General features: G+C 41.8%; 1 long non-coding RNA gene across 1 annotated transcript in view; it reads left to right on the top strand.

The window, feature by feature from the left end:
* The first annotated feature begins 4,509 nt into the window (after positions 1–4,509).
* The window catches only part of LOC144819483 (uncharacterized), a 109,755-nt gene continuing 97,067 nt past the window's right edge, over positions 4,510–17,197 (top strand). The window contains exon 1 of the long non-coding RNA XR_013607396.1: positions 4,510–4,538. This is a non-coding gene — a long non-coding RNA (uncharacterized LOC144819483). The remainder of the gene's footprint in view (positions 4,539–17,197) is intronic.

Here is a 17,197-nt window from a genome sequence, read left to right as displayed (position 1 = left end):
TGGTGGGAGTATGAGGGGCATACACAGCCTGCAGGTCTGTATGCTTTCAAGTGCTGTTTTGACCAGCGCCAGGCCACGAGCAACATTCTGGCAGCAGTGAGACATATCCATTTAGATGTTCTCTGTACGCCTAGCCAGGCTTGATGTGGCATTTGCCGGGCTGTTGATGCATTGACTGGGTGGGCCAAATACCTCAATGGAGTCTTTCATTCTGTGTTTTATAGGATGTGCTTTACCTTAATTTTTGGCCTGGATGTGACATTAAGATACATGATTTAGCCTTGCTGGTTCCTGCTGTAATGGAGGTGTTTATTCTCCCACGCCCACGTACACTCTTTGTTTCAAGGGTCTCCTTGATCAATCTCGCCATGGCAGTCGGCAGGCTGTCAGGATGGTCCTCCTTCAGTCTTTTGTCCATCTGGACTGAAAAGGATGCCTTCCCAAAAAGAAGGTTCATATTTTCTACGCACACCTCTGTGAGCAGCTCCAGCTCCCTCTCTGAAAAAATAATATTTCACTTCCTGCTGCTCCCAATTTGCTTTCCTTCCTCTAAAAAACATGGTGTGGTGGGCTGAGGTTTCCCAATGCTGCAGCAATATTTCTGGGCCACTCGCTGCTTCCAGTAGGTGTGCTGGCCTCTACCTGGTATCGACAACCTGTAATCAGCTTTCACCTCGCCTTTGACATCATCTACTTGCTCCCAGCTGCAATTTGGGCTTTATTTCCTAATTTGCGATTTCTTATTTAAGTATTCACAATTTAGTGGTTTCTTAAAGACCAACAGCTAGATTCATCATAGTCCCGTTTTACGAGTCCTTAATAGCGATTATTAAGGAATCGCTATTAAGGACTTGCAAAACGGGATTCATGTAGGAATGGCACAAAATGTCGCGATTCCTACATCATCCTTATTTGCGATTAGCAAATTGCTAACCGCAAATAAGGAATAACTTGCCATTCATTCCTATGGGCCTACAGGCCCATAGGAATGAATGGGGAGTTATTCCTTATTTGCGATTAGCAATTTGCTAATCGCAAATAAGGATGTGATTTCAAGGGTGCCAGGGGTGTCCAAAGGACACCCTGTAGCACCCCTGAAAAGCAAATGTACACAGGTGTTGCGCACACACATGTCCAAAGGACATGTGTGTGTGTAACATGCAACTGAGAAAATGCACTAAAGTGCTTTTTTCAATTTTTTCGCTATTTACCACGAAGTCAGACTTCGTGGTAAATAGCGGCCAAAAATTGCGAATTCGCAATTTAAAAATGGTTAATGAATTGCATTTAAGGAATCTCAAATAGAGATTCCTTAAATGCTATTCCTCGCAAATTTACGATTTTGCTATTAGCGATTTTTGCATTTGGGATGATGAATCCCAAATGCAAAAATTGTGCTTTCAACGGGCCAGATTCTCAGAATCTGGCCCATTGCGAGCCGTTTTCGGCTTGATGAATCTAGCTGCAATTTCCTAATTGTGTTTGCGACTCCAGAGAAATCGCTAATAAGAAGTTGCTTCATTTGTATATACATACTTGTGACTCACAAATGGCGATATCTATGGCATTGCTATTTGTGAGTAGCTATTTTAGAATTGTCTGCACCTTGGCTTAAGTCCCTATTATACTCTAGTGTATCCTAACATTCTAGAACTCATATAGAGTCTTTTAAGAAAAGAACAACATTTAAAGAGCAGTGAAAGAGATTCCGTTTGAAGACAAACTCCTCATGAAGAGTAGTTCTAGAACCTCGTTCGAGTCTCTTCTCTCAAACAGCATTAGCAAATAGTCGCAGTAACTAAATAGTCGCAAAACTTTTGAAAGTTAATTTAACAAATCAGTCGCCACAGGAGCCAAAACCATTAAAGAAAATAGACACCCACAAAGTAACAGACGACAAAAATCACCGCCACAGAGAATAGGGCAAAAGTGCTCAGGGAAATAGGGATGGCAGCAGAAGAATAGCCTGGACTAGTCTGGGCAGCACTCTTCCTATTCTAATTAGGAACACATATATTATAAACACAAAAACACATGTAACAACACATGCTGGTGTTAGGCCATCTTAAGCCAATGATGAAGGATTGTCCGATGGTCTGCTGCTTCTTCCTTCATTCCCATGGTAAACATATGAAGTCGGCATGGTGCTCTCTACAAGTTTCAACTTAGTTGCTAAAGATTCATGTGTTTTAGCTCCACTCTGAGTTTCCACGAGAGACCTAAAGTCTAAGCTATTAGTTATTCAGTGTTCTTTTGTGTAACTATTAAACTATACTTAAGGTAGAAATATTTTAGTTGTAGCTTATGAGATAAAGCCATGAGATTTCTGTCTTCATGCAAACATTATTGCTTTAAAATACTATTCTGTATTCAGCATTGTGAATAAGTGGCAGCTAGAAAATAACCAAATATGATGGGAACATATAGCTTAGGAAAAGAATAAATACATTTTAAAGTCAGCAAATTCTACAGAGAATACATATTTAAGCAAGTTAAGCCGTAATCATTTAGTAAATAATATTGTATAATTCATCATTTATTAAAGAAAGAAATTAACTGAAAGAAAGAAAGATGAATGAGGCTTAGTCTGACCTAATAGAGTAATTACTTTAATGTTGCACGTTTAAGGAAATTCACATTTTCCTACATTTCACTCTTTAAAGCATATTCATGTTAATCTCTAGTGTGAATTATGGCACTTATTTTAGGCCAAGCTTTCCTGCTCTATCACAAGCATTAAAATGTACATATTTTATTGTAATTAATTGGTGGTGTCACTGATTTAGCATCCTCACAAGAGTGCACTAGACCACAACATAATCAGCAGTTCTATACGTCCAATATACAATACAAAAAGTTGCTTAATGTTGGAAACAATTGGTAGAGTCTCTATGATGTGATTGTGACGAGAGGCAGTAAAATATGTTGAAAGATGAGAGCAAAAGAACTCATGGAAGATGGTGACAATGTAATGTTACTCCACCAGAGGACTACATGCTTGATCAAGTGCACAACCTTAGTGGATTGATTGATCGTGAAGAGTGCCATATTGGGAGCTTCAAGTAAAGACCGCCTTCTGAGCTAAATACACTCTGCAAGAAACCAACTGCCAACAGACATGATGTTATGTGCCATGAGGCTTTGAGAGTTTAACCTAACTGGCGGACCTCTAACTTTGCTAATATGAATTATGAGATCTGAAGTGTAGGGAGATTCCTGCTTCAAGGAAGGGAGAAAACAAAGATTACATTTGTTTGTCAAACACATTGACCTTGAATAGCACTTGGGTTCCTATTGTCTTTGAGGGCAGGATACAGATTTATTATTGTATTATTTGATGACTGCATGATTTGAAGGCCCTACAGAAATCTACTAGTCTGAAAGTAAACGTTTATATAACTGAACTATGTTGGTATAAAACAATGTGTTGTTTAATCTTGAGCATGAAGGACATGTATACAATTTTAAGGAGTAGCAACATAGTTTCTGCGTGCAACTATGTTTGAAAAGTTAGAATATGAGATAAGGACAACTCCTGTAAGAATTTATACTGAGACTTATTACAGTAATAATAGTTAAATTGAGTGTTGAACTGGACTGGGTAATGCCACTGATACACTCCATTATATTTTACTGTGATGTATCCCAAGAAGATGTGAGCACACTGTTGGTACTTATAAATTCTTTTTGTTCTAACACTGGTCATATTGAGTAGAATATGTTCCATTTGTTGCATGGGGAGTATCTTCAGACCCAGGGTGTTGAGGTATGAACCTGAGATTGCCAGTAACCTAAACAAAGTGTTTATGGATATATTTTTCTCTGATAATACTTGCAGCAAGTCATGCTTGGCCCACCATATAGCAAACAATATTTCCTTATTCTGCAAATTGTACACCACTATCTAGGTGCTACTATATTTTAAACTTCCACTGTGTTACACTGAGCCAAATACCAGCAATCTACAGGTCTTCAGCAGGAGTGAGGTTGTGATCCACCCAAACTCCACTACAAAATCCTCAATAAATTCTACTACCTCGAACAAGCCTATAATTACATTTACGTTTCTCACAGATTGTAATTGATTACACACTCATTGGAAGTTGTCATCCAATAGTTTTCAATACATGAGTACTCAACCTCACCATCTAGGTTTCTTTACAGTTTGACTAGGGTTGTTGGAAGTCACAACCTCTATCCTTACAAAGGTTTTCTGAAATGTTTTGTAATCAGGAATTTTCCCATAGTTAAACTGCTAGAATAGCCGTTACTTAGTATGACCTTAAGCTTTCAAGATTGTCTCTCATGCAAGCAAACGTTATTGAAACATTGTTGAAAATAATCTGTAATTCTTGGAATAGTCTTTAAGTCAGTGCACTAACCAGTATGTTGTTCTTATTAGGTTAACTGTTGTTTTCTCTTTTTGAAGGTGTCATTGCGGGAGAGCCACCCTCAGGGTTTAGGTTCCGGCATCAGCCATCGAGTGAGGGCCACTCACGATGTTAGGGTCTAGACACCAAGAATAACAGGATCTCCAGGTAAGTGGTTTGAGCATCATCCTCGTGGCTCCTGCCAAGATGGCCAACAATCACATGGCTACCTTGACGTCTCTCAATATTTCAAGCAAGCCCATATCTTTACCCAATACAAGCCTGCTCCAAAGCCTATTGGCCCAAGGAACACAAACAGTGCATGAAGGGCTTCACAAGAAAGTGAAACAAATGGAGATGTTTCTTCTACAAGGTGTTTGCAGGCAATATGTAGCAACTCATGGGTGTCAGGGACTGAGGTGTGTGAATGTGGCTAAACAATGTTGTGTGACAAATGGCACAAGTGACATGAGAAGGAGAGGCAGTAACCCACTCTCAGCAGATCTTTTATGCATCTTCTTTTGGCAATCCTCCCATAAATTGATATGTGGTCATGTAACCACATTAGGAAGGCTGAAAAATTGTACAGAGTGTGAAAACATACACGTGACACTATCTATCATGTGTTTCCAGAGATATGCTGCTAGCTGGAAGTAAACTAGAGCAACATGTGAAATGTGTATATATATATCCAACAAACTCCCCACAAGAAAGTAGGAACACTGAACGGTTTCTTTCTAAGCCTTCACTGTATTCAAATTGGCAGAGGCTTTTTAGCATTATTGACTTTTTCAAGGCCATTACACATATTGCTTGTTTTCTCACATTCAAATCACTCCCGTCCAGAGACATTTTAAGGCATGGGTAAAGTAGGCTCTGGCCCAGGGCCCCAGCCTTTAAGAGGGCCCATGATAGATCTAGCTCTGTTCTCCACACAGTCCTGCCCAGATGATTGTAAATGATTTTTAAAAACAGATTGTATTAAATATAATTTTCACTTCATTCTTTTTGTAATATAGGCAATGTGTGGGATTATGTTACATTTTGTGGCGAAATGTTGTGTATGTTTTTCTATACCATGCAAAAACCATAAAAAAGTTCCTTTTAGATCAAAACGGGACTTCACAAATGAGAAATGGCAGTTGGTCGCAGAGATTATTTGCAATAATATTAGCGAGCTGTCGCTACAATACAATATTGAAAAGACAATCACTATCCATGAATATTAGATGGGAACACATTTAGAATTTAGTTCGGATGTGGGTCTGCAGTGTCAGTGACCTGGCTAACAAGGGGGAAAAAATGTGAAATTGGATCATAAATTCAGAGATGTTATGAGCAAGGGCCCCCAAAACATGTTTTACCCAGGGCCCCCAAAATCCTTAAGATGTCCCTGCTCCCGTACCAAATTCATTGGACAAGTACCAGTGCCGTAAGGGAAGACGGACTACCTTGTCATCAGACTTCTTCCTCCTTCGTGTCCGCCATTTTTGCATGATTCATTTTGACTATAATCTAACAGTGAGTGTGGCTGCATGCTAATGATATCTATTTAAATATCACTTTGCAGTAAAAAGCATGTAGACACCAGACACACATCATGCGTAAAGCCCCTCACCAATTGCGAGCCAAACGTAAAGGCAGTCCCTCACCCTGCCGTACTTCTGTCTCCCAGGAGTGTAGCCATAAGCGCTGATTATAGTAACCACAGTTCTTCCATTCTAGTAATCACTATCTCGTGTCGATGGATCCAGTAAAGCCTAAGGGTAGCCAGCGGTTTTTGCAGTTCACGTAACTCCACCATCAATTTGCCACATACTGCAGAACAAACTCACGGGCGAGGGCTTCCACCGTGACTGTGGCTGTCTAATGAACACATACAGTGAATAAAGGCCTTCACAAAAAAGTGAAACAAATGGAGGCCTTTCCATTACAAAGTGTTTGCGGGATATATGTTGCAACTCAAGGGTGTTTGGGACTGAGGTGTGTGAACGTGGCTAAATTTTGCTGTGTGACAAGGTCACAAATGGCACAAGTGCCACGAGAAGGAGAGGCAGTAACCCACTGTCAGAAGGTCTTTTATGCATTTTCATTTGGGAATCCTCCCGCAATTTGATATGTGGACGTGTAACACCACATTAGGAAGGCTGACACATTGTACAGATTGTGAAAAAACACATATGACACTCCATCATGTGTTTCCAGAGATATGCTGCAAGCTAGAAGTAAACTAGAGCAATATGCGAAATTGGTTATGAAGCACATGATATTATGACAGTGTTTGAGGGAGTTTAAAGTGCTTTGCAAATTGGTAAACTAAGGTTAATAATTCAAATGTGGCAACATTATTTGTCGCTTTTTCTTGGTAGACGCTAATTGTGCTAAAAATATGGGTGATGTCTTCCTATGCTGCGAAATTGTGTTGGATCCAGTCATCAGAGACTGGAAATTTGGCATCTCTGTTATGGAGGGTACACAAAGCAGGATTTATATTTGCTGGCTATTTCAGCACAAAAAATGTAGGACTGTTGTAGTCTTGATTAGGCTCATGAATACAATGTCACGAAATAGAGGGCAACAACGTGTGTAAAAGAGTGTAATGCTGAGGGGGGGCGTGGCTTGGCGCCGTGGGTGATGGCGGCGCCTGAGTGAAGCTCCGCCGAGGCACCGGGAGTCTTCCCTCACTCTCCGCTATGTTCCTGTGCTAAAAGCCTCCTAATGACGTCGGAACATCTCTGCATAGCTGCGGCACCCTTGGCGGCATTTCTACAGCGACGGAGAAGGAGATAATCGCTGCTTCGCAGCCACGAACGTTCTGGTGAGCGCAGCCGCCATTTTAGACACCCAGTCCCGGAACGGCTCTATCGCGGAGACGACTTTAAGTCTCCGTCCTGCCTTCAAGTGTGCGCTCTTCATCATCCGGACCACACATGCGCCTCCTCATGACCCAGTCTCGTTGCTGTCCTTTTTTCAGCGCTCCATACATGAGGTAAAAAATTTTTCTTTTTTTTTTTCCTCATACAGTGCGTCCGCCATCTTAAGAGCTCCACAATCTCTTTTCCCACATGTTGGACTATTTTTCTTTATACCTCAAAATCTGGCTTTCCACGCCCAATATTTTACATGGTCCTTTCTGGAGCGGTTTTCTGCATACATTCTTGCTTCATTGTAAGTAGGGATGGTAGAATGCGTACTATCCTTACTAGCTAACCTATTTTTGTGGGAATTGCCTCAATGACGCACCAGCTTCCTTTTTACCTCTTTTTCTGCCCAGTCATGTCCTGGTGATTTCTTCTTATTATTGGTCTGGCTGATCCTCTTTTTTGTTAAGGAATCACATGACTTTCAACGCAGTTTGTGAATACGCTGTGTGAGGCACTTGGTTGCACATCTCCGCCATCTTGCTCTTTGCTCTACTTGATTGGCTCTTCATTGCTGAGGTCGCTTTCAGCTCTTTTCCTGGCTAAATACCAATTGACATTTATTTTTTATTTTTTTTTTTTGCTTTTCTGCATATTTCCATGGGAAAACAGCAACTCATGTCTCGCTCTTCTTTTAAAGCATCTCCAAAGGTGGCTTTTATCAAGAACTCGAAAGTCTTTTCTGCTCTTTCCAACTTAGAGGACTCTCGTTCACCCTCAGGTTCGGAGGAACTAATGGACACGCCGTCCCCTACCACATTGGGGAAAACGGCCACCAAGCGGTTAAAGAAAAATCCTCTTTCTCCGCCCAAGTCACCATCCCCGGTATCCATGGAGCTGCTACTGGAAGAAATACGCTCCTTTCGTCCTTTTCTCGAGGAAATTGGTTCACTCCGCCCTTTTATGGAGGAGACTAATGCCAAACTTCAGGTCCTCACGGACAATTGGTCTCAACTTGACACAAGAGTCTCTTCGGTGGAACACTCTGTTGCATCCTTTCAGGAATCACAAGCCAAAGTTGCACATCTGTCTTCACAAGTCGGATCTCTGCAGAAGCAGGTGGAGGAGTTGGAAAATAGAGGCAGGCGTAATAATCTTCGCATTTACGGCCTTGCGGAAAATCTTGAAGGGTCAGACCCGATTGCTTTTTTCAAATCCTTCCTCCCTAAATTGCTCCATCTACCGCAGGATACATCTCTCAACATCCAACGTGCACACCGCTTGGGACGCCTACCTACATCCCTCTCCATGTCTCAAAGACCTAGAGGTGTCATCCTCTACTTCCTGGAGTATACTGATCTTTTGAAAGTTCTTGCAGCGGCAAAGGCTCTTCCCAAATTGACATGGCTTGAATCCCCGCTATACTTCGCTCAGGATTATGCCAAAGCCACTGCCAACCGTAGGAAAGCTTTCCTTAGCATGAGAGAGGTCCTTCGCGGCATGGGCGCCCGATATGGCTTATATCATCCATGTTTGTTTAAGGTTACCTATAACAACAAAACCACCACCTATGAAGATCCGGTGAGATTGCAGAGTTTCATCAACGCTCATCGTACTTCTACTATGGATACCTCCGGTCCTTCGTCTTCTCCTGGTTGATTCTTCATAATGTTGCCGGTCTGGAGACTTACGCTCTTCTATTGCTGTGTTGTTGTTCGCCTCAGGTTTTAGGCTAATTACTTGATTCTGTTAGTCATTTCAAGTCTTACTCACACGTTCTGTTATTATGGCTTCCCCTTGTTTTTGACGTTTCATGTTTACTTGCTGTTTTTCTCCCTTCTCCATATTTTGATGTTCCCCATTGTGTCCTTTCCCTTATTTTCATTTTTTACTCTTGCTTTCTACTTTGTACTATTTTCTCAGATTACCCCGTATTTGTTTCCACAGGAACTCATTGACCCATGATGACATCTCCCTGGTTCCTCGCCCGGTTGTCCTCAGTTGTGTTGCCTTCCCTACCTGGCTCCTTCCCCCCTCATCTTCTTCTCGTATTCTCCCTTCATAGGTATGTTTTCCTCATGTTTTTTGTCCCATTTTTGTTCCTTATTCTACTTCACTTCCCTTTCCTTCATCAACTCGCTCATGTTTTCCATTACGATGATGTTCTTTTATCCTCAAGTCTTCCTTATTCCTTTACTACTTTAATTTCTTTTACCTGCTTACTCTTTTCTTTTTACCTCAACTTCCTTTTCTTTTCTCTCAATTTTTACTCACCGTTCTTTTACTTTTCTGATTCTACTCTCTTCTTTTCATTCTCCTTGTTATTTCTGGGATGCATTGCTCAGTTCATTTATGCTTTTATTAGTTCACTATGTCTTTAAATTTGATTTCATGGAATGTTAAGGGTATTAATTCACCTGTTAAGCGACAACGTATTTTATCTCACTTAGCTAAGTTGAATACTGATATTGCATTTCTTCAAGAAACCCACCTATCGGGCACAGAATCTGATAAGCTCAAAAGAGGTTGGGTGGGTGATGTCTTTTTTTCGCAGGGCGATGGAAAACGTAATGGTGTTGCCATTCTTTGCCGCAAGTCACTCCCTTTATTGGTTCTTTCTCAAGAATCTGATACCAATGGCAGATGGACGCATGTCAGACTATCACTTAGAGGTGTTCCAATCTCTCTCCTTAATGTTTATGGTCCCACGACGGGTGACCCCCTTTTTTGGGCTGACCTCTCTCCCCGTATCACTCAATTTATGGATGACAATTTCATTCTTGCAGGAGATTGCAATCACCCTTTTGACCCCTTTTTGGATAGGAAATCTGATGCTACTTATATTCCCACAAGGCCCCACAAATTGTTCACCCAAGCTATATCGCAACATAAGCTCATTGACTCTTGGCGCTTATGTAACCCAACTTTGCAAGAGTTTACTTTTTATTCCCCCCACCACCGTTCTCAGTCCCGGCTTGATTATATTTTTGTTTCGCATGCTCTCTCTCAAACTTTGCAGGCGGCGGAAATTGGTCCAATTTTACTTTCGGATCATGCCCCTGTCCTGATTAGTCTCGAAGTTTTACCCAAAATTGAAGGTCCTAAGAGATGGCGTTTTAATAATGCTCTCCTTTTAGATCCCAATTTTTCTGCTTCTTTTTCTGCCTTTTTTGATGAATTCTTCCTGCTTAATGACGTCCCACCTATTTCGAAACATACTCTGTGGGATGCATTTAAAGCGGCTGCACGTGATTTCATTATTACCTTTGTTGCTAAAAAACGTAGATCTGCCCGTCAATTCACCAAAACCCTCCTTCAGGATATTAAGAGACTGGAACACGCCTACTTTACCTCACACTCTTCGGATAGTCTGACATCTCTCGTTGCTGCTAAACTTAAATTTAACGAAAAATCTACTGAGGATGCTTCTTTATATTTGCTTAAATCTAGTGCCAAATTTTATGGTGGTCGAAACAAAGCCGGGAAGATTCTTGCTAATTACTTAAAGGTCAAACAAAATAAAATACACATTGACTCGATATATGATGATAATGCCCATTTACACCACAAAGATGCTGACATTCTTGCTACTTTTTCACAGTTTTATGAGTCCCTATACACTTCAGATACCCCTTCCTCCCCTCAGACTCTCACTCATTTTTTCTCTAACATTCAGGTTCCTCCTTCTTTTCCTCTAGACCTATCCTCCTTAGAATCTGACGCCTCGCAAAAAGAGCTCCTTGATGCCCTTAATCGTTTAAAACTAAACAAAGCACCTGGTCCTGACGGGTTCACTGTCGAGTTTTATCTTCATTTCTCCAAGCTTCTTATTCCAAAACTTCACTCCCTTATCCACTCTTTTGTTGACATGGGTAATTCGTCCGGTACTTTTTCCGATGCCCATATTTGTTTAATTCCCAAGCCAGGGAAGGATGTCCAATATTGTAAGAATTACAGACCTATTTCCCTAGTCAACATAGATTACAAAATTTTTGCAAAACTATTAGCACTTAGATTGGATCACTTACTTCCTGATTTGCTTGGGGATGAACAATCAGGTTTTGTTAAAGGTCGTTATATTACAGACAATACTAGACTCTTATTCAACGTTCTGACAAAATCCTCGCATCTCCAATCTCCCCTTGCAGCCATTGCCTTGGATGCGGAAAAGGCATTTGATAGGGTAGAATGGTCCTACCTTTTCCACACCCTTAACTGGTTTGGTTTTGGCCCTAAATTTATTTCCCTAATTTCGCTGTTATACTCTCACCCACGTGCTGCAGTTTTTGCAAACGGCCAAGTTTCTCCTTACTTTGATCTTGGTCGCGGTGTACGTCAAGGTTGTCCTCTTTCGCCCTTCCTTTTTAACTTAGCTCTAGAACCTTTTCTGTCTAAACTCCGTCAAAACCCTAATATTCATGGCTTTCATTATAATGATCTTTCCATCAAATTGGCTGCTTATGCTGATGACATTTTACTGTTCATCTCTAACCCTACTGTCTCTATTCCCGCTTTTTTGTCGGAAGTTCACCATTACTCCTCCGTCTCCGGCTACAAGCTTAATAATGATAAGTGCGAGATTCTACCTTTGACAAAGTTCACTTTTAAACAAGACTTTCATGCCTCCAATTTTACTTGGAGTCCTTCCAATATCAAATATTTAGGTTTGCATATTACTCCCTCGATCCCTGATACAGTTTCCCTTTGTTTAACCAAATGCATCCAGAATTTGTCCGATCTTACTGCTAGGTGGCACCCTCTTTATCTGTCCTGGTGGGGTCGCCTCGATACGATCAAAATGATGCTTTCCCCTGTTATTCTATATACCCTATCTAATATTCCCGTTGCTATTCCAGCCAAATTCATAAAGAAAATCAATTCTATTCTCTCTTCTTTTCTTTGGAGTAAGAGTAAACCCAGAATGTCTTTGGCTCGGCTCATCCGTCCTCTTTCTGAGGGTGGAGTCAATTTTCCAGATTTTTCTGCTTATCACAAGGCCTTTCTGTTACGTCAATCCTCTTTCTGGTTACAAGACCCTGATTCTCCCTGTCCCTTATGGACCAAGGTAGAGCGCCTCTTTCTCTCCCCTTTCTCTTTTGCCGAATGTATCTCCTTTTCGCGCAAGCCTGCATCACTTCTCACTTCTATCCATAAGCTTACTCTTAAACTTCTCTTATCCTCCAACCCTCCGCCCCCTGTTTGCATTGCTGATTTCCTCTCCTCCACTATCTGGCATAACAAATATCTTTTAATTCGAGGTAGGCCCATACTTTGGAAATCTTGGAGAACTAAAGGGCTCCTTTGGATTTCGCAATTGTTCTCCAATTCCGTCTTTCTACCTTTTCATACTCTTCGTCTCGCATTCCAACTACCTCTCTCTTCCCTTCCTCAGTATCTCCTCCTTAAAGCATCAGTTCTGGCCACATACAATACACTTCCTTACTCTCGTCCTCCTGTACCCATTCCCGATCCTCTCACCCACCTTCACTCTACCTTAATTACCTTTCCAAAAGCTGCACACTTATACAAACATCTTCATTCACGCCCTCTCCCTAGACTCAAAACCAAAGTAGAGGAGCAGTGGGAGACTGACCTTTCCTTATCTTGGCCTACCTCCACTTGGGATAAGATCTGGTTGAAAATCCGCAAAACCTCTAGAGCTGCCTCCCTGACGCAATCCCTTTTTTTCATTTATAACCGTTTACTCCACACTCCATCTTCCCTTCATAAACGTTTTCCCACCACACCAGATACTTGTTGGTCCTGTGCCTCCCCGAATGCCACTTTGTTTCACATGCTGTTCCTTTGCAAGAATGTTCACGCCTTCTGGTTACAGATATGGGCTCAACTCAATGTTATTTTTTCAACTACTATTCCATTTTCATATGCTCATGTTTTTCTAGGAAGCCTTTCTCCATGTTGGGAACATACTGACCTTAATGTTAGAATTGTTGATCTACTGTTAGCGGTTGCCTTTCAGCAAATCACGGTCAATTGGAAATCTACGTCAAATATTACGTTTAAGGCCTGGTGGTACAATGTATGTCATAACCATAGACTTGATACTGCCTTTGTTTTTCCTCCACAAATGGCTACTAAACGTGCTGAATTATGGCTTCCTATCACCTCGTATTTAGATAATTGTACTGCTCGTTCTTTCCGTCCAACTCCTGCTCAGCAGGAAGTCCCTAAACCCCCCTGATACCCTTCTCATTTCTTTTTGTTAGCTACTTCAATTCATTGCATTGCTGTATTTGCACTTTTATTATATTGCATATTTTTTGTATTTTGTATTCCTGATTTTCCATGATTTGTGTTTATAACATGCATTACTTCTTTACCATTGTATTGCTCCTATTTTCTTTTCTTATTTCATCATCGTATGTTTCCCCTCCCCTCTTCTCCTCCTTCCTCCTTTCCCTACGATACCTGTTAATTTTTGTACTTTTACCATACATTTCTCTCAATAAAAATATTTGAACTGAAAAAAAGAGTGTAATGCTATTTTTTGCGTACAGAGAAACGTACACAAGCTAGAAATTCGGGAATTAAAGTCTCTTGTGCATTCATGTGGATTAACGCTCCCAAGTAAAGAATCAGGAGCTTTGTGAATTCTTTGCTTCTGTGTAAATACTGCAATTTTCCATCATGGGCTGTTGCCTTTTATCACTATCAGTACCTTTCCAGAGATGGTGAAATGTATCTATAGCTTTTAAAGTATGTACTCTCATAAATCCTCAAAGGCTTGTTGCGTGGTGCCTTGGCAACTCCCAAAAAGTCGATTTTGTTCGAATTGGGATTACAAGTAGAGTGCTAATTGTTTTTCTTTGCCTCCACACATATCCAGGAAAAACTAGAATATTTTGAAATTTGCAGATTGTAATAGGTTAAACAAGCAGTGTTACTGCATAAGAGCAGCAGCACTCTGTCACTGCAGAGCAGAACAAGTACTCAACCACATTATCCGCTTGGGGGTTTATGTTTGACTACTGAGTTTAATTTTCTAAACAGAAATCATTACACTAGAAGGCACAGATGGCGCTTAGTAAATTGCAATTATTTAAATACTTGTGCATTCCACGTGCAACATTTAAAATTGTCTACGTTGGCGCCAATTTATGAATGCTTAATAAGTGCCTTAGTTGTGGTCAGTCTGCATCTCATTAATTATGAAGCAAAACATTGACTGGCGATTAGTTTTCCCAGAACCATATCTTGCACACTCTTTAGATGTCACTGCTGCCACACAAGCTCGAATTTCTGCGTGTTCTCTTTTCCAACAGATGGCTGATTGCGACTTTAAGATGTCACCTTAAAGCGATGAAAAACCCCTTCGCTTCTATGTCTCTCTCCTGATTATCATTTCTGCCACGCAGTGCCAGACAGCATTTTCTTCAGAGTGCTTGCGCAAGCTCATGTACAGCAGCTTTGAATTTTGGTTAATTTCACCCCCTTTGACTATTAGGGTTTTCTTGGCCGGGGCCTTTCCTTCTGAACACAGATGAAAGTGTCTGACATACTTACAGCAATCCATGGGAGAGTAAACCTGCCTTTGAAGTGCTGCTCGGGGAACATTCCTACTCTGTGAATCGAATATGACACACTGCTAATTTTGTGTTTTGCTGTTCCCGATCCGACTTCTCTGCTGCAATTTTTCTTTCAAAGTGTCATTGAGGCTTCGTAACTTTTCCTTTATCTCTGCACCGATGAAACATCCCTGCATCTGTGTTGCGCTTCTTTCTTTCCCATCTACAACAGTACAGACTGCCCTGCTTTAACTTCTTATGGAAAGCCGTTCATTTAAAAATTACAGTTCTACAAATATTATGCCCTCTGAAATGCGAAGCCTATAGACAAAATAAAAAAAACATGTTAGAAATGGTATTTGTGGTTGGCTGAGGTATGCACCCAGGCCTGGCAGGAACCACCACTCTAGTCAGGCTATGTAAGATACACACTAAGAGCCTGATTACAAGTCTGGCAGTCCGAGGACAGCCAGACTCCTGGGGGCCCGGAGGTGAAGATCAAGTCAATCCCACACCGGCGGTCGGACAGTCCCCATTATGAGTTGGGCGGTCGGACCGCCCCATTATGAGTTGGGCGGTCGGACAGCCCTGAGACCGCTGCCTGGGAATGGTCGTTCCCTAGTGATGGCCCAGCGGTCACCTGCCACAATATGCTTGGCATGACTGCCGCGATCCTGCAAAGCATATTACGAGGAACCTCCCCACTGGCGGTGACATGGAGGATTCTCCTGCGATGGAAAGGACACCCGCTATTTGCTTGGCAGGACCATTGTGGTCTTGCCAAGCATATTACGAGTTTCCTCTCTGACAGCGGTGAAATGGAGGTCCTGCTTTCATGTCAACCCTGGCAGAGAGGAAACAAAGGGAGCCCTAGAGGGTGTCCTTTGTCTCTTCTGCATGCACAAAGGGAGGCATAACATGTGCCCCTCTTTTTGCATGCACATGAGTTCCTGCACAGCATGCACTTTTCCGTCCATGCCGTGCAGCAACCTTGTGAGGCGTTCCCATTGCGGGGCCTTTTTCAAAGCAGCCGCAGGCTTTGAAAAAGGCACCACCCTGGGAACGCCATACTGCCCACCCGCCAGACTACAAATACCTTGTAATCTGGGGGAGGGCGGCGGGGAACCTCAGCTGTGTGGGGGCATGTTGGCGGAGTACCAGTGGCCCTCGCACTGTCAAAACTCATAATCTGGCCCTAAGAGTTTACCTGTGCTCACCTTCTGGTAGCTTGGCACAGAGCAGTCAGGCTAAACTAAAGAGGCAATGTGTAAAGTATCTGTGTAGCACACACACAGTACTACAATGAATACCATACACAAACACAGGTGTAGAAAAATATGTTATAAGCAACACAAGAAGAAAATTAAAAAATATCAATGAATAGAAGTTGAGATATTGAATTTTAAAATAAAAAATGCAATATATAGTTTAGAAGCAGGTAGCACTAAAAAAATTACTTTAGGTCAAGGCAAAAGTCAAAGTTAGGGCGAACTTTGTGGAAGTGTAGGCTGGCTACAGGAGCCAGGCATGCCCCAGTGAACAAAGTACCTTTCCTGATTGCAAGCAATGAGATGCGTTGATCTTCTCCACACAGTGAAGACGATGCGTAAGTTCTGAAGATTGGTGCTGGAGTCAACAGCTGTCGAGCGATATGCCAGTTTCTGCCACGCAGTCAAGGGGATTTGTCAATACCGTACAAAACATATACAACATGAAAAAGGTATTCATCTCTGATCAAGAATTACAGCTTAAAAGTGTATTAAGAAATTCCCAATACTAACCTATGGGAGGAGTTAGCCTCATGGTATTGAAAAACAAAATAGGTTGTTTATCCCTAACAGGACATGCAAAACATAAAATTACATATCCTAACTTTTATTTATTTATTTATTTATTTATTTTAAAGGTTTTATATAGCACTAGCTAGACCCGGAGGTATCAGAGCGCTTTACATGAGAATGAGATCTTAGTTACAGGTTAAATCGTTACTAAAGTTACGTAAGGGAAAAAGCAGGCAAGGGGAGTAATTCAGGGGAGGGTGGGTAGGAGCAGGGGAAGTAGACAGATAATGAAGCGGGAAAGAGGAGGAGAGGGTGAGAGACACCGCATGGAGAGAGGAGGGGAAGGGCGACGGGGACACAAACCGGTAGACGAGTCAAAGCAACGTCCTAAGTCCAGTAAGCTGTGATCCCAGGGGAAGTGTTATCACTTCTGTATCTCTGTTACGAGAGGCTCCCTTTACGCAGTGGACTCTCTCAGAGGGGGCTCTGAGACTCCAAGGCCTATATCCTGGATCCTTCCCCAAAAAGGGACGAGGGAGTGCTTGGGCAAAGGGGTCCCATACCATACTTCAGCTGTGAGTGGCTCCCTTGGCGCAGTGGACTCTCTCAGCAGGTTCGCTGAGACTCCAGAGTATAAATATTGGATATTTCCCCAACAA

Source organism: Lissotriton helveticus, chromosome 2_1, assembly GCF_964261635.1.
Source record: "Lissotriton helveticus chromosome 2_1, aLisHel1.1, whole genome shotgun sequence".
Lineage (NCBI taxonomy): Eukaryota > Metazoa > Chordata > Amphibia > Caudata > Salamandridae > Lissotriton > Lissotriton helveticus.
Note: the sequence above shows the minus strand (reverse complement) of the source record. Positions and strands in the feature narration are given on the sequence as shown.